The sequence below is a fragment of the Myotis daubentonii genome, chromosome 7 (genome assembly GCF_963259705.1).
Source record: "Myotis daubentonii chromosome 7, mMyoDau2.1, whole genome shotgun sequence".
In the NCBI taxonomy this organism is placed as follows: Eukaryota; Metazoa; Chordata; class Mammalia; order Chiroptera; family Vespertilionidae; genus Myotis; species Myotis daubentonii.
This window is the reverse complement of record NC_081846.1, coordinates 94543524-94567349: the sequence shown is the minus strand read 5'-3', so window position 1 is coordinate 94567349 and position 23826 is coordinate 94543524. Positions and strand designations below refer to the sequence as shown.

Below are 23826 nucleotides of genomic sequence, written 5' to 3'. Positions count from 1 at the left end.
TTCCCGGCGAACAAAGGCTTTGCAAGGTCAAGCGCCTTGTCCACAGTTCGACTCTCCAGTATGCTTGGCCACATGACCTAACACAGGACGAAATGCTTATCCAAATGTTGGGAAACGGAGCATTTTTGGGAGCGTCGAGGCCGGCTCACAACTTGAGTGAGACAGCCAGACGCCCGGCCCGCTCCTCCCACGGCTGAGCCAACCCGGGCGCCGAACAAAGGAAGCGCCGGGTTGGCTGCGGGTGGCCAGACCCCGCCCCTCGTCTATGCACATGCGCAGGTCGAACCGTGCGGCCCCCTGAGGCCCCGGCGCGCGTGACGTAGAGCCGTACACCGGAGCGTGGTGACGCAGGGGCGTGCGCTCGGTGGCTAATCCGGGGAGATGGCGGCTGCTGCTATGGAGGAGAGGGATTGAGAGGGGCGGAGGGAGGAGGCGAGAGGAGAGACGTTCCCAACGGTGAACACGAGCGCTGCGCTCGCCCTTCACTAGGAGCTGTGCTCCGCGCCGAGGTGAGTGCGGCCCGGACACTCGCCGGGGCGGGCGACGCTTCCGCCATTTTCAAGCGCGGCCGTTGCGTGGGGGCCGGGAGGGCCTGGGGCCCGAGTCGAGCGAGCCGGGAAGATCGGCGTCGGGAGGGTTCTCGGCGGCAGGTTGGAGCCTGAGAGGACACGCCGGAGGCTCGCGGTGGCCAGGACGGAGGGCGGGTCGGACTAAGGCTGGCGGGACCGGGGGCGACCGGACGCCGCGGAGGGAAGGCCCCGGGGAGAGGCGAAGTCGGCGGGAGGGAAGCGCGTTGCCCTGAGATGTGGGGCGGGAGTGGGTTGGGCCAGCGGGAACGGCGTGTGGCTTCGAGCGGTTGGTTTAAGGGTCACGGGAAGCGAATGCCTCCGTATATCGTGGCTGGCAATTAGCATTTGTAACCAGAAGCCGGCTCCTTCGGAATAGTTAATCCCCGTTTTGTTTGCTTTAAATAATGCTTCCTTCAAGAGCCCCGATTTTAAGTTGCCCTCTGGTAGCTCATACTCAGGCTCTGAGAAAGTATTCTTAAAAAAAAGAAAAAGAGGAAAACGCCGTTACTCAGTTGTAACCCTTGTGGTGAGTGGCCCATCCGGGGAGAGAAGGCGGGTCGATAGGGAATTCCCATTGGATGCGTGTAAATCAAATCAGAAAAATGCGGATTATTTGTGCAGAGCCTGTTAGGAGGGTTTTGAAGCAACTGCTGCCGGAGGAGTGGAGTTGGCTGCTCGGGACCGTGGGGAGGCGGCGGAGCGCGGCCGGAAGCCGGTGCTGCCGCCGGTGCGGGGTGCGCGGTGTGTGTTTGCCTTAACGTGCAGGGTAGCTCTATTTAAGGCAAATAAAACTTGTAGTTGAAAGGAAACACGTTATTGTTCCTTGGTAGCATTTCCTCTCTCCTGATAATTACACTTAACATCCATCTTTTATTACCATTCTTTCGCTTTTTTTAATTGATATCCTTTCCAAGAAGATAAAAATACTGTGTGGATTTGAGTTTGTGCTGAGGCTTAAAGTTCCACATTTAGCCAATTTTCTTGAAAAAATCTTTCGGTACTCTTGGGAAGGATTGGTAGGAAGTTGGCCTTACATCACAGTGCTTTAGGAAAAAAAATAAATCCTTATTTATGAAGTTGATGGCTTAACTTGCATTCTTTGGTGAAAAATATTTAAAGGACAGATTTTGCAATCACAGTTTTAACTTGACTTAAGGCTTTAATTACACGTAAATATTTTTATTTATTTCAGAGAGGAAGTGAGAGGGAGAGAGAGAGATAGAAACATGAATGATGAGAATCATTGACCAGCTGCCTCCTGCACGCCCCCTACCGGGGCTTGAGCCTGCAACCTGTGCCCTGACCAGAATCCAACCATGACCTCCTGGTTCATACTGAGCGGTGCTGGTTGGGCCTTTAATTATACTTTTTTTTTTTAATATATTTTATTGATTTTTTACAGAGAGGAAGGGAGAGAGATAGAGAGTTAGAAACATCGATGAGAGAGAAACATCGATCAGCTGCCTCCTGCACATCTCCTACTGGGGATGTGCCCGCAACCAAGGTACATGCCCTTGACCGGAATCGAACCTGGGACCTTTCAGTCTGCAGGCCGACGCTCTATCCACTGAGCCAAACCGGTTTCGGCTAATTATACTTTTAATAACCACTTTTTTATGTGCTTTTTTGAACTCTTTGCTAAGTATTAAGTCCATATACTTTTCTTTTTCACATTTCTTTGGAAAAAATATTATCTGATTGTTGCTGAAATTTGAACCGTTTCATATTTCAGAATAAGAAAGTAAGGTTACAGTAAACCTCTATAACAATAACATACATTTGCAAAGGTATTAGTGAAAGTTATTCACTTATGCAGGTATTTACATAATTCCTGTGAGGTTGCTTAGGAAAAAATTAAGACTTTTACCAGTGTTTTCAGATAAAGTAGTATTAATTAGTTGGAGTCTGCAGATTAGAAAACTTCATTATCAAAGTGCGTATTAGATATAAAAAAAAATTACCAGTTGTTTAAGTATTCCAGATTTGTTGTTTAAGATTCTAAATTGGCCCAACAGGCATGGCTCAGTGGTTGAGCATCGACCTATGAATCAGGAGGTCACAGTTCAATTCCCGGTTGGGCTCCCCGGTTGTGAGCTCAAACCCTAGTGTGGGGTATCGGAAGGCAGTCAATCAATGATTTTCTCTTATCATTGATGTTTTTATCTTTCTTTCTTTTTTTTTTTTTAAATATATTTTATTGATTTTTTACAGAGAGGAAGGGAGAGAGATAGAGAGTTAGAAACATCAATCAGCTGCGTCCTGCACATCTCCTACTGGGGATGTGCCCGCAACCCAGGTACATGCCCCTGACCGGAATCGAACCCGGGACCTTTCAGTCCACAGGCCGACGCTCTATCCACTGAGCCAAACCGGTTTTGGCGATGTTTTTATCTTTCTCTCACTCTCCCTTCCTCTCTGAAATCAGTTAAAAAAATGTATTTTAATTCTCACCCAAGGATATTATTCCATTGATTTTAGAGAGAGAGGGAAAGACAGAAACACCCATGTGAGAGAAACACATCGATTGGCTGCCTGACCAGGGTCTGGGTGGGGGAGGAGCCTGCATTTGAGCAATGTGCCCAAATCGAACCCAGGACCCTTTGGTCCACATGCCAATGCTCTTTCCACAGAGCCAAACCTGCTAGGGCAAAAATATATTTAAAAAAAAAAAATCTAAATTGACTTAGTTTTCTGCCAAACATTTCTCCTGGATTTCTTCTTTTTTTTTTGTTTAAAATATATTTTTATTGATTTTAGAGAGGAAGGGAGAGAGTGATAGAAACATCAATGATGAGAGACAATCATTGATTGGCTGCCTCCTGCAGGACGTCTACTGGGGACCAAGCCCACAACCTAGGCATGTGCCCTTGACTGGAATTGAACCCAGGACCCTTCAGTCTGCAGGCTGACACTCTGTCCACTGAGCCAAACCGGCTAGGGCCATTACTCCTGGATTTTATTTGTGTTGAAACCATTGCTTATAAGAGATGTTAATTTTTTTCCCCAAATGGTGAAAGTTTCTCTGTTGCTGTAATGTGGTGTGTGACAAGTTAGTCAACAGATCATAGTTCTTACTATTTAAAAGTATTTTGTCTTTTGTCTTTGGAAGAGCTACAGGTTCAAAACTTTGTTAGTTGAACACACTTTCTCTTCGGTGACATTTCTCTCCCCATTGCAAAGAATTTACACTAGTCCTAGAAACAGAAGCTTTTAAATACCTGTGTATTGGAAAATCTTACATTACTCTCATCTTCTCTGGCCCTTGAATGTTTTAGTGTTTTCTGGTAGAGCGACTAACTTCATAATGTTTGTATTGTACCTTATACTCATAATTTGAGTGCCTATAAATTCCCAGGGCTGGGTAGTATTGGAAAGGGCATGGGTTTCAACAGGAGACACACCTAGGTTTGAATGCCAGGCTCACCACTACCTAGCTTTCTTCTACTTAGGTCAATTAATTAAACTTCTGAACTTCAGTTTCCTTTTATGTGAAAACTAGTGGCCCGGTGCACGAAATTTGTGCACATTAAAAGGGAATTAATTAGAGGAAATATTTTAATATTGCTATTTGCCCTTTCTCTATAATAAAGTGTCAGAGATGAAAGAAAATTAGTAAAATGTATATGAAAATCTTCCGCCCGTCAGAGTCTAGGGCAGCCGTGGGCAAACTACGGCCCCGCGGGCCGGATCCGGCCTGTTTGACTGTTCTATCTGGCCCGCGGAGCCAAAAGAGCGGAGGGTTCTCTTGCTCTCCCTTCCGCTCCTTCACCAGCAGCAGTGTTAACATGGCAACGTTGGGAAACACGGCCGCAGCTCCTTTTTCTGAGTCCAGTTTAAGAACCCACTGTGGCCCTCGAGTCAAAAAGTTTGCCCACCCCTGGTTTAGGGCGTGCCACAGGACCCAGCGTCAAGTCCCCGCCCACCCACATGCACCTTGAAAACTTGTGAGACCCAGACCCGGCCAGCCCCACCCCCATTGGATGAGATCCAGACCTGGCTGGCCCCACCCCCGTCAAGCCCCACGGGGTGGGGGACACAGCCTCAGGGCCCCCATCAAGCCCTGCCGGGTGGGGGTGCAGCCTCAGGTCCCCCGGCCTGGTGCCAGGTGGGGGGGCACAGCCTCATGTCCCCCAGTACACCCTCAAGTCCCCTGGCCTGGCGCCGGGGCGGGGTGTGTGGCCTTAGGTCCCCTGGCCTGGGGCGGGGGGCGGGGGTTACAGACTGAGGTCCCCCATCAAGCCCCACTGGGCTGGGGGCACGGCCTCAGGTCCCTCGCCCATGCCCAGCGCCATGCAACCTCAGGTCTCTGCAGATCACTTGTTACGGTTTGTTACGGGAACCCTGCCTCCTCTGTGGGCACAGCCATCTTGTGTTGCGGGAACCCTGCCTTCAGTGTGGGTGCAGCCATCTTGTGATGGTATGATGGAGTGAGGATCAATTTGCATGTTAAAGCTTTATTATATAGGATGTTAATTATAGTATCTCAAAAGTGAAAGGAAGTGTCTAATATATAGTGAGCATTCGGTGAATTTTGATATTTTTCTGTTAGTGATTTGAATTGGTGACATTTTCAGGTTTTTTTAATCCTATATAATAAAAGCCTAATATGCAAATTGTTTGGGAGTTCGACTGCTCCCTATGATGTATCCTGACCACCCGAGGGTGGTGCGGAACATGGTGGGTGTTGGCGATGTGGCGCTGGCGAGCGGCAGTAGAGGCACTGCAGGTCCCGATGGGCCCCTTTGAGAGCGGGACTGCTGCGGGATGGTGGAGCAGGTGAGCGGGCGTTGCCAGGCCAAGGTGGGTGTGAGCGGGGGTCCGATTGCCCCACTGATCGCCCTTCAGGCACTTAGGGAGCCAGGCAGGGGGGCCGGTCCTGATCGATTGCAGGTGGGATGGTGGAGCAGGTGAGGGGGCGGTGCCAGGCCATGGTGGGGTGCCAGGTGGAGCTGGAGCTGTGAGCCTGGGGGTGTGAGTTGGGGCCTGATCCCTGCAGGCTACCCCGAGGAACCATACCCGTGCATGAATTCCTGCACTGAGCCTCTAGTTGTGATATAATTGACATAACATTATATTAGTTTTAGGTGCATAACATCATGGTGTTTTGTTTTTTGCTTTCTCATATACACTTTTTAAAAAATTGATTTTTTTTACAGAGAGGAAGGGAGAGGGATAGAGAGTTGAAAACATCAGTGAGAGAGAAACATCGATCAGCTGCCTCCTGCACACCTCCTACTGGGGATGTACCCGCAACCAAGGTACATGCTCTTGACCGGACTCAAACCTGGGACCATTCAGTCTGCAGGCTGATGCTCTATCCACTGAGCCAAACTGGTTAGGGCCATATACACTTAAAAAAAAAAAAAAAAAAAAATATATATATATATATATATATATATATATATATATATATGTTATTGATTTTTTTACAGAGAGGAAGGGAGAGGGATAGAGAGTTGAAAACATCAGTGAGAGAGAAACATCAATCAGCTGCCTCCTGCGCACTCCCTACTGGGGATATGTCCGCAGCCAAGGTACATGCCCTTGACCGGAATCGAACCTGGGACCCTTGAGTCCGCAGGCTGACGCTCTATCCACTGAGCCAAACTGGTTAGGGCCCGTATACACTTTTAAATAATTTTTTATTTCTCAGTTGCAGTTGATGTAGAATTTTATATTAGTTTCAGTTGTACAACCCAATTATGAGACATTAATGTAACTTACAAAGTGATCACTCCGATAAATCTATTACCCATCTGACACCATACATAATTTTAACAATACTAGAGTCTCGGTGCATGAAAATTCATGCATTGGAGGGAGGGTTTCTCAGCCTGGCCTGCCCCCTCTCACAGTCTGGGAGCCCTCCGGGGCAGGAGGCAATGCCCCATCACACCTCTAATTCCTTAATATTATGTAATAATTGGTCCATATTCAAAGATTCATGTTTTATTCTGGTTGTCTCTTTGGTCTTTTTTTTTTTTTTTTAATTAAATCTTTATTGTTCAGATTATTACATTTGTTCCTTTTTTTTCCCCCCCCATAACTCCCCTCCTCCCAGTTCCCGCCCCACCCTCCGCCCTCACTCCCCACCCACTGTCCTCATCCATAGGTGCACGATTTTTGTCCAGTCTCTTCCCACATCTCCCACACCCCTTTCCCCCCCAGGAATAGTCAGTCCATTCCCTTTCTATGTCCCTGATTCTATTATAATCACCAGTTCATTCTGTTCATCAGATTATTTATTCACTTGATTCTTAGATTCACTTGTTGATAGATGCATATTTGTTGTTCATAATTTGTATCTTTACCTTTTTCTTCCTCTTCCTCTTCTTAAAGGATACCTTTCAGCATTTCATATAATCCTGGTTTGGTGGTGATGAACTCCTTTAGCTTTTCCTTATCTGTGAAGCTCTTTATCTGACCTTCAATTCTGAATGATAGCTTTGCTGGATAAAGTAATCTTGGTTGTAGGTTCTTGGCATTCATCACTGTGAATATTTCTTGCCACTCCCTTCTGGCCTGCAAAGTTTCTGTTGAGAAATCAGCTGACAGTCGTATGGGTACTCCCTTGTAGGTAACTGACGGTCTTTCTCTTGCCGCTTTTAAGATTCTCTCTTTATCTTTTGCTCTTGGCATTTTAATTATGATGTGTCTTGGTGTGGTCCTCTTTGGATTCCTTTTGTTTGGGGTTCTCCGTGCTTCTTGGACCTGTAAGTCCATTTCTTTCACCAGGTGGGGGAAGTTTTCTGTCATTATTTCTTCAAATAGGTTTTCAATATCTTGCTCTCTCTCATCTTCTGGCACCCCTATAATTCTGATGTTGGTACGCTTGAAGCTGTCCCAGAGGCTCCTTACACTATCCTCGCATTTTTGGATTCTTTTTTCATTTTGCTTTTCCGGTTGGATGTTTTTTGCTTCCTCGCATTTCAAATCATTGACTTGATTCTTGCGCTCCTCTGGTCTGCTGTCAGGCGTCTGTATAATATTCGTTATTTCAGTCCGTGTGTGCTTAATTTCTAGTTGGGTCCCCAATATAAGATCGAGGGTCTTATTAGTTTTCGTGTAGATCTCATTAAGTTTATCGGCAGCTTCTAAACAGTTCTTGAGAGACCTTAAAAGTGTGGTTCTGAACTCTATTTCTTCCATTGACAATTTTGTCCTGTTTCTTTGTCTCCGCATTTTGTTATGCTTCCTTGGTGCACCCCCTAGTGGTCTTTGTTCGCAGTCTTATAGATAAATCTTGATTGTTGTAGCTAATTCCAGGGAGGGTTTGACCTCCAGGCCAAGTGGCTATGAGAATCAGCTGTGTCAGCAGTGAGAGAACTTCTGTCCTCTAGGGAGGTGCTAATCTAGCCTTTGCCTGAGGCTATCCGGCAAATGCCTCTGTGCAGGGCTTGGGCGGGGCGGGTCCCACAGGATCAATAGGGTGGGCCGGAGAGAGCAGTTATGGCGGCTCTCAGTCCTGTCCCAAGGGGCTCTGCCTCTCTGAGTCCCAGCACCCGCTGCAAAGCTGGGAGAGAAAGCTGCACTCGCTCTGACCGAAGCCAGACAGTCCCACTTCTCCGTTTGAGTCTGGGTCCCTAAAGACTCGCCCGGATCTGGTGCTCAGAGTCTGCGACTCCCTCCCGATTGAAAACAACAACCGCGCCCTCCGCCGCCAGCCCGCTCCGCGCACTCCGCACCTCAGAATTTGACTTCAGCACCGCGCCTCCTCTGAGTGTCCGTGAGAGTTTCTCTTTCCTCCTAGTAGTAGGACTTCCACTCAGCCAGCGTTCTTGTGGTTCTGGGTGATGTCCCTTCCGTTTTTTGGTTTCACTTTTGAAGCAGTTGTTCAAAGCAGCAAACTCCGGCGTTAACCTATGCCGCCATCTTGGTTCTCCTCGGTCTGGTTGTCTCTTTGGTCTTAACTTGAGCTGTGTTCCTGATTTTTTATTTCTCCTACATATGCTTTTTTTTTTCTTTTTTTAAAGATTTGCTCACATACTTATCTCAATTGCAAATCAAGCCTGTATTCTCTGCAAACCCGATTTAGGGCTATTTGAAACCATTACTTCCTTTATCTAAGAGTCTTGAGGCATGTCTCTTGATAGACAGCTAAGAGGGCTGTTACTTTAATTGTCTCTGTGATAGTTGTTGTGGAGAATGGACTGCATCTCTTTGTGCATCTTAAGGACTGTCTTCCCACCTCAAAATGTTTATTTTGTATTTAAGTTAGACTATCCTAAACATACCCTTTCAATATGGTGAAACTTCTATCTCATTCCCTTTGATAACAAACAAAAATTATTGTCTGAGTTAATACTGTTTCTTTCTGTGTGGTTACTATTTATTCCTTTGAACTTAATATGATCTTGGAGGAGATACTTTGAAACTATGTAAATATACTATTCTCAAACTTTAAAAAAAGTCTTTATTGTTGAGAGTATTACATATATCCCCTTTTTCCTCCCATTAACCCCTTATTGCCTTACCCACTCCAACCCCAACCTTCACCACCTTATTGTCTGTGTCCATGGGTTATGCATATATGCATATGAATTCTTTGGTTTATTTTGTTCATTAGATTCCACATATGAGTGAGATTATGTGACACTTGTCTTTCTCTGACTGGCTTATTTCACTTAGCATAACACTCTCCAGGTCCCTCCATGCTGTCTCAAAGGATAAGAGATTCTTCTTTTTTACTGTGGCATAGTACTCCATGGTGTAAATGTACCACAGCTTTTTTATCCACTCATGTACTGATGGGCACTTGGGCTGTTTCCAGATCTTAGCTATTGTAAATTGTGCTGGTATGAAAATAGGGGTATATACATTCTCTCTGATTGTGTTTCATGTCTCTTAGGATATAGTCCTTGAAGTGGGATCACTGGGTCAAATGTCAGTTTCTTATTTACTTTCTTGAGGAAACTCCATACTCTTTTCCACAGTGGCTGCACCAGCCTGCATTCCCACCAGCAGTGCACGAGGGTCCCCCTTTCTCCCCAGCCTCCCCAGCGCTTATCATCTGTTGATTTGTTGATGATAGCCATTCTTACAGGTGTGAGGTGATACCTCATTGTTGTTCTAATTTGCATCTCTCTGATGATCATCGACTTTGAGCATTTTTTCATGTCTCTTGGCTATCTGTATGTCCAACTTGGAGAAGTGTCTATTTATGTCCTTTGCCCATTTTAAATTGGATTAAATGGATTTTTGTCTTCCTTTTAAGTTCGATGCATTCCTTATATCTTTTGGATAGTAACCCTTTATCAGATGTATCATTGCCAAATATGTTTTCCCATACATATTTGTTGACGGTTTCTTTGGCTGTGCAGAAGTTTTTTTACTTTACTTTTATTATTTTTAAAACTATATTTTTATTGATGTCAGAGAGGAAGGGAGAGGGAGAGAGAGAAACATCAATGATGAGAGAGAATCATGGATCAACTGCCTCCTGCATGCCTCTTATTGGGGACAGAGCCCACAACTCAGGTATATTCTCCTGGTTCATAGGTTGACGTTCAACCACTGAGCCATGTCAGCTGGGCCAAAAGCTTTTTATTTTGATGTAGTCCCCTTTCTTCCCTCCCTCCCTCCCTCCCTCTCTCTGTCTCTCCCTCCCTTTCTCTCTCTCTCTCCTTTTCATTATAGGAGTCCCTTAGCGTTTCTTGCAGTTCTGGTTTGGTGGTGACAAACTCCTTTAGCCTTTTTTGTCTGAATGCTCTGTATTTCTGTTTTGAATTACAGCCTGGCTTTATATAGTAAACTTGGTTTCTTAGCCTTGCTTTTCGTTACCTTGAATACATCATGCCATTTCCCTTGTAGCCTGCAGAGTTTCTGATGAAAAATCAGCAATAGCTTTATTGGAGCTCCTTTGTAGGTAACAGTTTGCTTTTCTCTTGCTGCCTTTAAGATTCTTTGTCTTTAATTTTTGGCATTTTAATTATGATGTGCCTGGGCATGAGCCTATTTGGGTTCTTCTTGCCTGGGACTCTCTGTGCCTCCTGAACTTGTGTGACTTTTTCCTTCACCAGGTTAGGGAAGTTTTCTGCCATTATTTCTTCAGTTTCTGATCCCTCGCTCACTTTCTTCTCCTCCTGGCACTCCTGTGATGTGAATATTGTTAGGTTTCATGCTGTCCCACGGTTCCCTTAAGCTCTCCTGTTTTTTAATTTTTTTTTCTTTTCTGATTGCAAGATTTTTTTTCTACCCTATATTCTAATTCACTGATCTTTTCCTTGGCTTCTCCTAATCTGCTGTGTATTCCAGTGTGTTCTTTATTAGTGCTATGTGATTCTTCATAGTTGAGCATCTTTGTCATCATTATTTTGAATTCATTGTCTGATAAACTTCTTATCTCTTGTTCTTTCATTTGGGCTTGTTCTTTTTGTCTCCCTATTTTTGCTGCCTCTTTGGGTTGTGTTTGCGTTTTAGGTAGATCTGCTACAAGTCCCATTCTCTACTGCAGGGCAGTGTCAGACACTGTTTGTGACTGGCCCTGAGTACCCTGTTTGGAGCTGTCAGCAATCCAGTTTGTGGCTCCCTCTGCTGGGGCTGGGTGCCTTTTGAAAGGACCAAGATATGCATCAGGGTCTGCTTTTCCTAGCCCTGTGTCCTGGATTAGATCAGGCAAAGACTCAAAGCCTCCAGAGATAAGCCTCTGCTTGCAGTCCCATGGACAGTTTTGATTAGTATCAGGCTATCGACCACAAGGTGGGGAGAGAGTTGTTTCAACAGGGTGGCCTCCCTCAACGCGCCCCCCCCCCCCCCCGAAAAACAGCCTGGATGCAAAGGTTCACTGGAGAAAGATGTCTTCTGCAGCGTGAGGGAATGACTCAGCACAGGAAATTGGGGGGCTGCCCTCCGAGCTTCAATCCCAGAGCCCCCAACCCTAGCTTCTGCTCACAGCTCCAGTCCACTCTGTTTTCCCTCTGCTGGAGACCAAAGTGAGTGGCTGCCTACGAAATTTTGTGCATTGGTCCTTAAAGAGGCCAATGCCTGCATTTTCAGTTCTGTCTGGCAGACAGCAATCCTGCTACTTTTCACAGCCAGGTGTTCAGTGGACACCTTTCTCAGTTCTGGTGCTCTGGGCTGGGGAGCCCAGCATGGGGTTTAGACCCCAGAATTTTCAGTGGGAATCCCCCCCCCCCAAAGTTTAGATATCCCTTCAAAACTTCAGCTGCTGTCAGTGGGACTCCAGTCAGCTCCTTTGCGCCTCCATACTTACTACCAGTCTCTATGGGGTCTCCACTTTCCATCCTTGGCTATCGGGGTTCTCTCCAGTGAGTCTTCGTTGATTTTTCAGGGTGGTGGTTCTGTATTTTAATTGTATTTCCAGTTTGGTCCTGGGAGAGTGTCGGTATAGCTTCCACTTACTCTGCTGCCATTTTTGAATCTCTGTTTTCAAATATTTTACTCACTAATTTTAGCATTCGTTGACTGCAGCAAGTGTTGCAGGGTATTCCACTGGTGATTTTCTGTTAGCATATATTTTAACATATATCTATTACAATTTTCATATGTACCAGGCTGTATATAAATCATTGGGAATATACTAGTAGAGCTTCAAGACATGCAGCCCTTGCTTCCAAGGAATTTCGTTTAGACAGAAAGACAGATATGTAGTTTTTACCATTGAGCTATATGCTTTCCTAGGATTATATAGAGTATACTATGGGAGTGCAGAGACTGCTGAATAAATTTAGTATAATAAACAAGCATAAATTTACAAAATTATTTGAGAACATTGGTATAGGAATATACCAAAAGTTTTGAAAGTACAGTCATATGCTGCTTAATGATGGAGGTAGTTCTGAGAAATGTGTCATTAGATGATTTCACTATTACGTGAAATCACAAAGTGCACTTACACAAATCTAGATGGTATAGCTAGTACACACCTAGGCCTATGGCTCCTAGGCTACAAACCTTTACGCGTGTTACTGCAAAAACAATACAAACCTTTACGCATGTTACTGCAAGCACAAGACAAAATGATGCAATCAAGAGACACTGTAAGAAACAAGATATATGAGGCTGTCTCTGGAGTAATACAGCATACTATTTTACAGCAAGCTTTTTTTGAATAAGTACATTATAACAGTAAAAAGTATGGTATAGGGCAGGAGTGGGCAAACTTTTTGACTCGAGGGCCACAATGGGTTCTTAAACTGGACCGGAGGGCCGGAACAAAAGCATGGATGGAGTGTTTGTGTGAACTAATATAAATTCAAAGTAAACATCATTACATAAAAGGGTACAGTTTCTTTTTTATTTTTATTCATTTCAAACGGGCCGGATCCGGCCTGCGGGCCATAGTTTGCCCACGGCTGGTATAGGGAATACATAAACCAGTAACATTGTTATCTATTATTATCAAGTATGTAATGCACATAAATGTATGTTCTGTACTTTTATATGACTGGCATTGCCTTTGGTTTGTATACACTAGCACAGCGGTTCTCAACCTGTGGGTTGTGACCCCTTTGGCAGTTGAACCACCCTTTCACAGGGGTCGCCTAAGACCATCCTGCATATCAGATATTTACATTACAATTCATAACAGTAGCAACATTACAGTTATGAAGTAGCAACGAAAATAATTTTATGGTTGGGTCACAACATGAGGAACTGTATTTAAAGGGGCAGAAGGTTGAGAACCACTGCACTAGCAGGACCACAAACTAGTGAGTAATACCTTGTGCTATGATATTATGATGGCTGTTGTGTCTCTAGGTGATAGGAGATTTTCAGCTCCATTGTAATCTTGTGGGGGTCACCATCTTTTATGTGGTCCATCATTTAGTAAAATGCTATGTAGCACATAACTGTATTTGGCAAAGCTAGAGATTTTAGAACGTTAAAAAAAACAGGAAAAACTCCACTGTTCTTTATAAAAGTAATCTAGCCCTGGCTGGTTTGACTCAGTGGATAAAGTGTCAGCCTGCAGACTAAAGGGTCCCAGGTTTGATTCCGGTGAAGGGCACATGCCCGGTTGCGGGCTCTATCCCCAGTAATGGGTGTGCAGGAAGCAGTCAGTCAATGATTCTCTGTCATCATTGGTGTTTCTATCTCTCTCTCCCTCTCCTTTCCTCTCTGAATCAATAAAAAATATATTTTAAAAAATAAAAGTAACCTAATATCTCTTGTGTATAACTTGGAAAAACCCAAGGTATAAAGAAAATGGCAAGATTTTGCCATAATTCCATGCTCTGTTACCTTTTTATATGTTCTTAACCATTTTTTTACTTTTATATTAAAGTACACAGTTCTTTTAAAATAATTGTAATTTTTGCCCTACCTGGTTTGGCTCAGTGGATAGAGTATCATCTGTGGACTAAAGGGCCCCAGGTTCAATTCTGGTCAAGGGCACATGCCTGGGTTGCAGGCTCAATCCCCAGTGTAGGGCATGCAGGAGGCAGCCGATCAATGATTGTCTCTCATCATTGATGTTTCTGTCTCCCCCCCTCTTCCTTCCTCTTTGAAATCAATAAAAATATATTTTAAAATAATTGTAATTTTTAAAATATGATTTTTCTACATAACTTTAGATTATGTAAAGTTTTTTGCTTAAAATATTTCAAATGCATTTTAATGATTATATAAAAGTTCATGATATAAAATAGGCCGAATTAATTTAGTCTTTTTTCTCTGATTGCCTGTGCCTTTAAACTGATTTTTTTGCAAGACATAATTTTTTTTTTCCTGTTTTTTTTTTAATTAAATCTTTATTGTTCAGATTATTACATTTGTTCCTTTTTTTTTTCCCCCCCATAACTCCCCTCCTCCCAGTTCCCTCCCCACCCTCCGCCCTCACTCCCCACCCACTGTCCTCATCCATAGGTGCACGATTTTTGTCCAGTCTCTTCCCACATCTCCCACACCCCTTCCCCCCCCCCCCCCAAGAATAGTCAGTCCATTCCCTTTCTATGACCCTGATTCTATTATAATCACCAATTCATTCTGTTCATCAGATTATTTATTCACTTGATTCTTAGATTCACTTGTTGATAGATGCATATTTGTTGTTCATAATTTGTATCTTTACCTTTTTCTTCCTCTTCCTCTTCTTAAAGGATACCTTTCAGCATTTCATATAATCCTGGTTTGGTGGTGATGAACTCCTTTAGCTTTTCCTTATCTGTGAAGCTCTTTATCTGACCTTCAATTCTGAATGATAGCTTTGCTGGATAAAGTAATCTTGGTTGTAGGTTCTTGGTATTCATCACTTTGAATATTTCTTGCCACTCCCTTCTGGCCTGCAAAGTTTCTGTTGAGAAATCAGCTGACAGTCGTATGGGTATTCCCTTGTAGGTAACTGAGTTTCTTTCTCTTGCTGCTTTTAAGATTCTCTCTTTGTCTTTTGCTCTTGGCATTTTAATTATGATGTGTCTTGGTGTGGTCCTCTTTGGATTCCTTTTGTTTGGGGTTCTCCGCGCTTCTTGGACCTGTAAGTCCATTTCTTTCACCAGGTGGGGGAAGTTTTCTGTCATTATTTCTTCAAATAGGTTTTCAATATCTTGCTCTCTCTCATCTTCTGGCACCCCTATAATTCTGATGTTGGTACGCTTGAAGCTGTCCCAGAGGCTCCTTACACTATCCTCGCATTTTTGGATTCTTTTTTCATTTTGCTTTTCCGGTTGGATGTTTTTTGCTTCCTCGCATTTCAAATCATTGACTTGATTCTTGCGCTCCTCTGGTCTGCTGTCAGGCGTCTGTATAATATTCATTATTTCAGTCCGTGTGTGCTTAATTTCTAGTTGGGTCCCCAATATAAGATCGAGGGTCTTATTAGTTTTCGTGTAGATCTCATAAAGTTTATCGGCAGCTTCTAAACAGTTCTTGAGAGACCTTAAAAGTGTGGTTCTGAACTCTATTTCTTCCATTGACAATTTTGTCCTGTTTCTTTGTCTCTGCATTTTGTTATGCTTCCTTGGTGCACCCCCTAGTGGTCTTTGTTCGCAGTCTTATAGATAAATCTTGATTGTTGTAGCTAATTCCAGGGAGGGTTTGACCTCCAGGCCAAGTGGCTATGAGAACCAGCTGTGTCAGCAGTGAGAGAACTTCTGTCCTCTAGGGAGGTGCTAATCTAGCCTTTGCCTGAGGCTATCCGGCAAATGCCTCTGTGCAGGGCTTGGGCGGGGCGGGTCGCACAGGATCAACAGGGTGGGCCGGAGAGAGCAGTTATGGCGGCTCTCAGTCCTGTCCCAAGGGGCTCTGCCTCTCTGAGTCCCAGCACCCGCTGCAAAGCTGGGAGAGAAAGCTGCACTCGCTCTGACCGAAGCCAGACAGTCCCGCTTCTCCGTTTGAGTCTGGGTCCCTAAAGACTCGCCCGGATCTGGAGCTCAGAGTCTGCGACTCCCTCCCGATTGAAAACAACAACCACGCCCTCCGCCGCCAGCCCGCTCCGCGCACTCCGCACCTCAGAATTTGACTTCAGCACTGCGCCTCCTCTGAGTGTCCGTGAGCATTTCTCTTTCCTCCTAGTTGTAGGACTTCCACTCAGCCAGCGTTCCTGTGGTTCTGGGTGGTGTCCCTTCCGTTTTTTGGTTTCACTTTTGAAGCAGTTGTTCAAAGCAGCAAACTCCGGCGTTAACCTATGCCGCCATCTTGGTTCTCTTCGAAAAGAATCCTTGCAAGACATAATTTTTAAAAAAATATATTTTTATTGATTTCAGAGAGGGAGGGCGAGGGAGAGATAGAAAAATATCAATGATGTGAGAGAATCACTGATCGGCTGCCTCCTGCATGGCCCTATTGGGGGTGGAGCATGCAACCCGGGCATGTGCCCTTGACTGGAATCAAACATGGGACCCTTCAGTCCTCAGGCCAACGCTCTGTCCACTGAGCCAAACCAGCTAGGGCAAGACAGAATATTTTAGTTGTCCACATGGATCTCCATTAAATCATAGAATGCTTTTTTGAAATTTATAAATATATAAAGGTACTTTCTGGAAATCACAACCAGTTGCAACATGCTTTAAAACTAGCAATAGTTTTCTTGAATGTAAAATACAAGATTATAAGTTATAGTCATTCTGTGCTTTATAACTTTTATTTTTATTTTTTTATTTTTAAATATATTTTATTGATTTTCTACAGAGAAGAAGGGAGAGGGATAGAGAGTTAGAAACATCGATGAGAGAGAAACATCAACCAGCTGCCTCCTGCACGCCCCCCAGTGGGGATGTGCCTGCAACCAAGGTACATGTCCTTGACAGGAATTGAACCTCGGATCCTTGAGTCTGCAGGCCGACGCTCTATCCACTGAGCCAAACCGGTTCAGCTATTTTTATTTTTTTAAAAAATATTTTACTGATTTTTTACAGAGAGGAAGGGAGAGGGAAAGAGAGTTAGAAACATCCATGAGAGAGAAACATCGACCAGCTGCCTCCTGCACACCCCCTATTGGGGATGTGCCCGCAACCAAGGTACATGCCCTTGACCGGAATCGAACTGGGGACCCTTGAGTCCGCAGGCCGACACGCTATCCACTGAGTCAAACTGGTTAGGGCTGTGCTTTACAACTTTTAAGTATTGAATGATGTTAATAGTCCGTAATCCTGCTCCTTAATTTTAAGATTGAGCCAATACCCAGAGGTGTTAGAATTTCTTCGAGGTAAGAAAGGAAGTTGCCCGACACGTCCATAGAGTCCTAGCTTCCCTAGTTCATTGCCCTTTGCACTCTGTTGATATTGTACTCCATCACCCAAGGTTTAGATATTCTGTGGAGGAGTGATGAATAATATTAGAGTGGTACAACTTTGCTGTATATCTTGAATTTGCTTCTTAGATGTGACTTGAGGAAGGGCTTCTGTAGTTGAAGGAAATTTCAAAAGAGAGTGAGAATATCCTTGCATTGTGTGTACCATCCAATTCTATTTTTTTTTTCTTGTGACTAGTTAGTCCTGTCAACCCCAGTTGATCCTTGTTACTGATGGTAGTTATGCTCTCCAAAGTTACTGCCAACAGTGAACTAGCAAATATTGACCTGTTGCTCTCAGGCAGGGGTTGGGAACATCTGTCCTGCATAAGGCCCATAAAACCATTTGGTCTGGGCCTATCAAGGCATTAGGGGTGAGTTAATTGATCAAATGTAGCAGGCTAATATTTAAGTTGATAATTTTGTATGGCCCACAAGTGATGTTATAAATACCCAAATGGCCCTTGGCAGAAAGAAAGGTTCCTTACCCCTGCTTTAGGGGAAATGCAGGGTTAGATTTCTGGGAGGCTCCGGTAACATTTGCATCAGCCAATCAAACCATAAGCTTGTTTTATGTGTGTTCCTGATTAAAGATACTTTATTTAATGTATGTTATTGATTCATTACAGCTCATGCCTGAACCAATGCCAGAACCAAGCCTGTTTAACCATATTTTTTATCCTTAAGGCATATCACAACCTTCTTGTGCTTAGGAACATTATACAGAACTTCAGCACAACATTTGGGTGCCATTTTAAGCAGCAAAATAATAAATAAAAAGAACAAATTTGTTAAAAACATGACATTTAATAAATTGCAAAAGAACACTTCCTTACAGTATGAGAGTGGAAACAAGAAGGCAGACCACCACCTGATTAGTCGTTAGCTGGAAAAGAGCTCTGTGTGATTCAGATTTTTGCTGCTCTTTGCATGTTTATAAATAACCACCAAAGATTACAAGTATTGACTTTGGGGCTGCAGATAAATTTCAGTGGGTAGACAAATTTGCAAATTCGGAATCTTTAAGGAGGATTCATTGTAGTTTGAGCACAGGGAAGCAGTGTTTTTCCTATTAAGCTTTTTCTTATTGTTAACTCCAGTGATATAAGAAGTATGCCTTTTAATTAAAAATTGAAACAATTAAAATGTGTAGGGTTTTTTTCCCCCTGAACCTAGTCATATGGAAGGCAAGTGACAAATATCTAAATATAGATTTATTCCCAAAAGCAAGATACATAAGATAAGAAAGGGTAGTGTACCTGAAGCTTCAAAAATTATTTCACTTCAATAATTCCTCTTTGTTATGATGGAAATAAATGGTTCTAAGGAAAAAGTGTTGTGTATAAAGATGATCAGCCTGAACCAGTTTGGCTCAGTGGATAGAGCGTCGGCCTGCGGACTCAAAAGTCCCAGGTTTGATTCCGGTCAAGGGCATGTACCTTGGTTGCGGGCACATCCCCAGTAGGGAGTGTGCAGGAGGCAGCTGATCGATGGTTCTCTCTCATGGATGTTTCTAACTCTCTATCCCTCTCCCTTCCTCTCTGTAAAAAATCAATAAGAAAATAAGATATCAAAAAAAAAAGATGATCAGTGCAGTTGAATTTTAGTAGGGTATATTTTAAAACAATTCATTGGTCCAACAATGGGACTTTTAAGTAAATTGTGGTCAGCACATGTCATAGTGAGCGATTGAACTCCAGGTCGGTGGAACTCCTGAGGGAATACTTTGCATATTAGGCTTTTATATATATAGAATGTAGATATATAGATAATTAATGTTGAAGCTGATGTCAGTTCACTAGAAATATCATATTTGATTGAATTCTTCATCTCTTAAATATGTAGCATGCATATTGTCTTTCACTCTTACAGAGCTTGTAATTAAAAACTATCCTAGGATTTTGGTTGAAAACTTACTTCAACATAGAACAAGCAACTGAATTTATATTTTTGCCATTTATAAATTTATCTGGTCATTAAAGGAGATTGAGTAGAACCTCTATTGCCTTAGAAAGATTATACATATACTATATACTTGAATGGAGAAATATTTTTTTAAGAAACTGAATTCTGATTTCTGTTTAACAAGTTGAGTGTGAAATTTTACAGTGTTTTTTTTTATATATATTTTTATTGATTTCAGAGAGGGAGAGAGAGAGAGAGAGGAGAGAAAGAAACATCAATGTGAGAGAGAATAATTTTTTAGCTGCCTCCTGCACGCCTCCTGCACATACCCAAGTCTGCAACCTGGGTATGTGCCCTTGACCAGAATTGAACCTGGGACCCTTCAGTCTGCAGGCTGACGCTCTATCCACTGAGCAAAACTGGCTAGGATGATGGAACCCATTTTTTACTTCAAATTATGATACACTGTTCAAGGAGATCAAGATAGGAAGAGGTTAGAGAGGGGGAGGCCCAAGTTAACATCAGGAACAAAGGAGGGGCCTATCATTATAGATCTCAGAGACATTAAAATGATAAGGGAGTATCATTAACAGCTCTGTTCCCCCCAAATTTGACAAGTTGAGTGGAATTGATTAATTCCTTCAAAGACAAATTACCAAAACTCATTTAAGAAATAGATAACCTGAACAGCCCTATACTTTTTAAAGAAACTGCATTCATGGTTAAAAACCTTCCAACAAAGGGAACTTTAGGTCCCAATGGTTTTACAGGTGAGTTCTTTATATATTTAAGGAGGGAATGGTACGTGTGGATAAAGTCCTTTCACTACTTAACAATGTCTATTCTGTCTCTCCCAGAAAATATTAGAAGGAGCACCTCCCATCTCATATGAGGCTTGATACAAAACCTGATAAAAGATATTATAAAGAGACTACATCAGTATCCCTCATGAACACAGATGCAAAAGTCACACAAAAATTTTAGTAATTCAGCCTGGCCGGTGTTGCTTAGTGGTTGAGTGTTGACCTGTGAACCAGGAGGTCATGGTTACAGGCTCAATCCCTATGTGGGGAGTGCAGGAGGAAGCTGGTGAATGATTTTCATCATTGATGTGTCTATCTCTCTCCCCCTCCCCTTCTCCTTCTCTGAAATCAATAAAAATAGATCTTTAAAAATTTCAGTATTTAAAATCCAGCAATATATAAAAGGATAATCAGAGAGAACCAAGATGGCGGCATAGGGTGTAGACCTGTGCATGCTGCCTCCCACAACATCATTGAAACTACCAACCTTAAGATAAACAGTTACCATTCAGAACCATGGGAAGCTGGCCCAGTGGAAGCTCTACAACTGGAAGGAAAGAAAGAAGAGCAGAGACTGAGTAGGAGCTACAGAGGCGCCAAGAACAGAGGTACAGAGTCGCATGCCAGGCGGGCTGCAACTGGATGCACGGTTTTTTTTCAATCGGAAGGGGTTACAAACTTTCGAATCTACTGGGCTGGTTCAGGGTGAGATCGTGAGGCACCAGACCCTAAGGGGAGAGGCGGCACGGCCTTGCAGCGGTCGGAAAGCGAGGGAGGCTCTATTGCGCAGCCGGCACTAGGTGACACGAAGTCCCAGAGTCCCAGAGAGGGGAGGAGCCACGGAGATGCCATTGCTATTTGCTCCGCCCCGTGACTCCCTGGGACCACGCCCTACTCAATTTACATCCCCATCCAAGCTGTGCCAGTGGCACAAAAAGACCCACCTGCGCTTTTGCAGCATAACCCAACAAATTGCAGACTTCAACTCCTCGCACCCATAAAGAGACACACTCAAGAAGCAGACCCAAGAGAACCAAGATGGAGGCGTAAGGTACAGACCTGTGCGTGCTGCCTCCCACAACAACACCGAGACTACCAACTATAGGACAAACAGCTATCAGATGGAACCATGGTAAAGCTGGCCCAGTGGAAGCTCTACAAGTGGAAGGAAAGAGAGAAGAGCACTGAGACTGAGTAGAATGTGCACAGACACCAAGTACAGAGCCCAAACCAACAAAATGCAGATTTCAACTCCTCGCATAGAAAGAAGAGCATTGAGACTGTGTAGGATGTGCAGAGGCACCAAGTACAGAGCCCAACCCAACAAACTGCAGATTTCAACTCCTCGCATCCAAAAGGGACACACTCAAGAAGCAGAATCAGGTTTGGAGGAAGCCGGAGCCGGACCCGGCTGGGCCGGCGACCTGGAACCGCTGTACCAGCAAACGCACAAGCATGTCCACCAGTTCCAGTCTCAGATGGGACGCTGGGAGACGGCAGACAAGCAGTCTGTGCACTTAGTAGAAAACGAAATCCAAGCAAGCATACCAGATATTTAGCCACCAAGAACGCCTGGAGATTTTGTCCAGCAAGGAACCGCCCAACAAAAGACAATGCCAAACTTCGTGTTGCCCCGGCGAGGCTGGGATGGCCCCGGTGAGGTCGGAAAGGCCCCGGTGAGTTCGAGACAGCCCTGGTGAGGTCGAGACGGCCCCAGTAAGGTTGTAATGGCCCCGGTGAGGTCGGGACGGCCCCAGTGAGGTTGAGATGTCCCTGGTGAGGCCAAAACGGCCCCGGTGATATCGAAGTGTCCCTGGTGAGGCTGAGACGGCCCCGGTGAGGTAGAAAAGGCCCCAGTGAGGTTGGGATGGCCCCGGTGATGCCGAAACGGCCCCGGTGAGGTCAAAATGGCTCCGGTGAGGTTGTGACGGCCCTGGTGAGGTTGAAACGGATAATAAAGACCAATATAAACTGATGAACAAAAATAGATGCAGAGGCAGAGCAGCATTGAACAGACTGTCAAACTACAGTGGGAAGCCTGGGGAGGGTTTGGGGGAGTGGTTAAGAGATCAACCAAAGGACTTATATGCATGCATATAAGAATAACCAATGGACACAAGACACTGGGGGGTAGGGGATGCCGGGGGAATGTCAAGGGGAGGGGGGTTAAAACAAAACAAAACAAAAATCAAAAATGAAAAAAAAAATAAAAGGATAGTCATGACCAAGTGAGATTCATTCTGGGGAATCATGGCTGTTCAACATTTGAAAACCATTTGGAGTAATTTAGTAATAGACTAAGAAAAACCAAATGTTCATCTGTTTTAGTGGAGAATAAGCATTTGACAATAATTCTTCATACTTCATGATAAAAAGTCCTTACATACTAGAAGGGGATTTTCTTTTCCGTAATAAAGGGCATCTGCAAATATCGAGCTAGTGTTATACATAATGGCGAAGGACTAAATGCTTTCTCCTCCAAGTGCGGTAAGGCAAGACAAAGAAATAAAAGGCCTTTTAGGACATAAAAGAGGAAATAAAATTGCCCCTATTTGTGGATGACATAATTGTTTATGCAGAAAACCTCAAGGAATCTACAAAAATGTTTCTAGATCTAGTGAGTTTTAACAAGATTGGAGGATATATGGGCAATGTATACAAATTGTGGAAATCAGTAAAAAATAGCACCCCCAAAAATACATCAATCTGACAAAAATGTGTATAGGATTTGTATTCTGAACACTACAAAATACTGATGAAAGAAATTAAAGAAGGCCTTAATAATTCGAGAATTACCTGCCTGTGATTTTGAAAACTCTATTAAGATCAGACTTCAATAATTTTTTTGTAGATTATGAACAATAAGCTGCACTTTGAAATTATAGAATGGCAAAGGAACATAAATTGCTAAAATACTTTTGATAAAGAACAACATATTGGAGACTGTGATCAGAAATCTAGCTGATTTTAAGACATTCTATAAAGTTACAGTAATCAAGATATTGCCGAAACCAGTTTGGCTCAGTGGATAGAGCGTTGGCCTGCGGACTGAAAGGTCCCAGGTTCGATTCCGGTCAAGGGCATGTACCTGGGTTGCGGGCACATCCCCAGTAGGAGATGTGCAGGAGGCAGCTGATCAATGTTCCTCTCTCATTGATGTTTCTAACACTCTATCTCTCTCCCTTCCTCTCTGTAAAAAATCAATAAAATATATTAAAAAAAAAAAAGGTATTGAGGTAGTCCAGCTGGCGTCACTCAGTGATTGAGCATTGACCTATGAACGAGGAAGTCATGGTTCGATTCCCGGTCAGGGCACATGCGTGGGTTGTAAGCTTGAACCCCAGTGTGGGGTGTGCAGGAAGCAGTTGATAATGATTCACATCATTAATGTTTCTACCTTCCTTTCCCTTGCTGAAATCAATAAAAAATACATTAAAAAAGATACCGAGGTAGACCGTGACAAAATACAGTCCGTTGATTTTAACAACGGTGACTTTGTAGGAAAAAGAGTCTTTTTTTCAAGCATACAATGCCAGAACAATTAGGTATTATGTGAGTAAAAAGGAGAGAATCTCAGCCTATCCCTAATACCTAATGTAGAAATGAATTCAAAATAGATCATAGATCTAAATGTAAAATGTGTAACAATAAAATTGGCAGAAGAGGACACAGGAAAGTCTTTGTATTTGTAACCTTGGCTTAAATAAGATAAAAAACAATAAATTATTAAGATTTCATTATAGTTAAAAACTTGTGCTCTTTTTTTTGTCATTATGCCTTTATTTTATTTTAATTTTTGAAATTACATCTTTATTGTTCAGATTAATACAGTTGTTCCCCCCCCCATACCTCCCCTCTACCC

The 23826-nt window shown here is 43.5% G+C and overlaps 1 protein-coding gene across 7 annotated transcripts in view; it reads left to right on the top strand.

Annotated features, from left to right (window-relative positions):
• Positions 1 to 337: 337 nt before the first annotated feature.
• Positions 338 to 23826, top strand: part of WDR33 (WD repeat domain 33) — a 117092-nt gene continuing 93603 nt past the window's right edge. For 4 of the 7 annotated variants that reach the window (XM_059704794.1, XM_059704795.1, XM_059704796.1 and 1 more), the window contains exon 1: positions 338 to 509. The gene's annotated coding sequence lies outside the window, so the exon portion shown is untranslated. The remainder of the gene's footprint in view (positions 510 to 23826) is intronic. The other 3 variants (XM_059704801.1, XM_059704800.1, XM_059704799.1) reach the window with 2 other exon arrangements.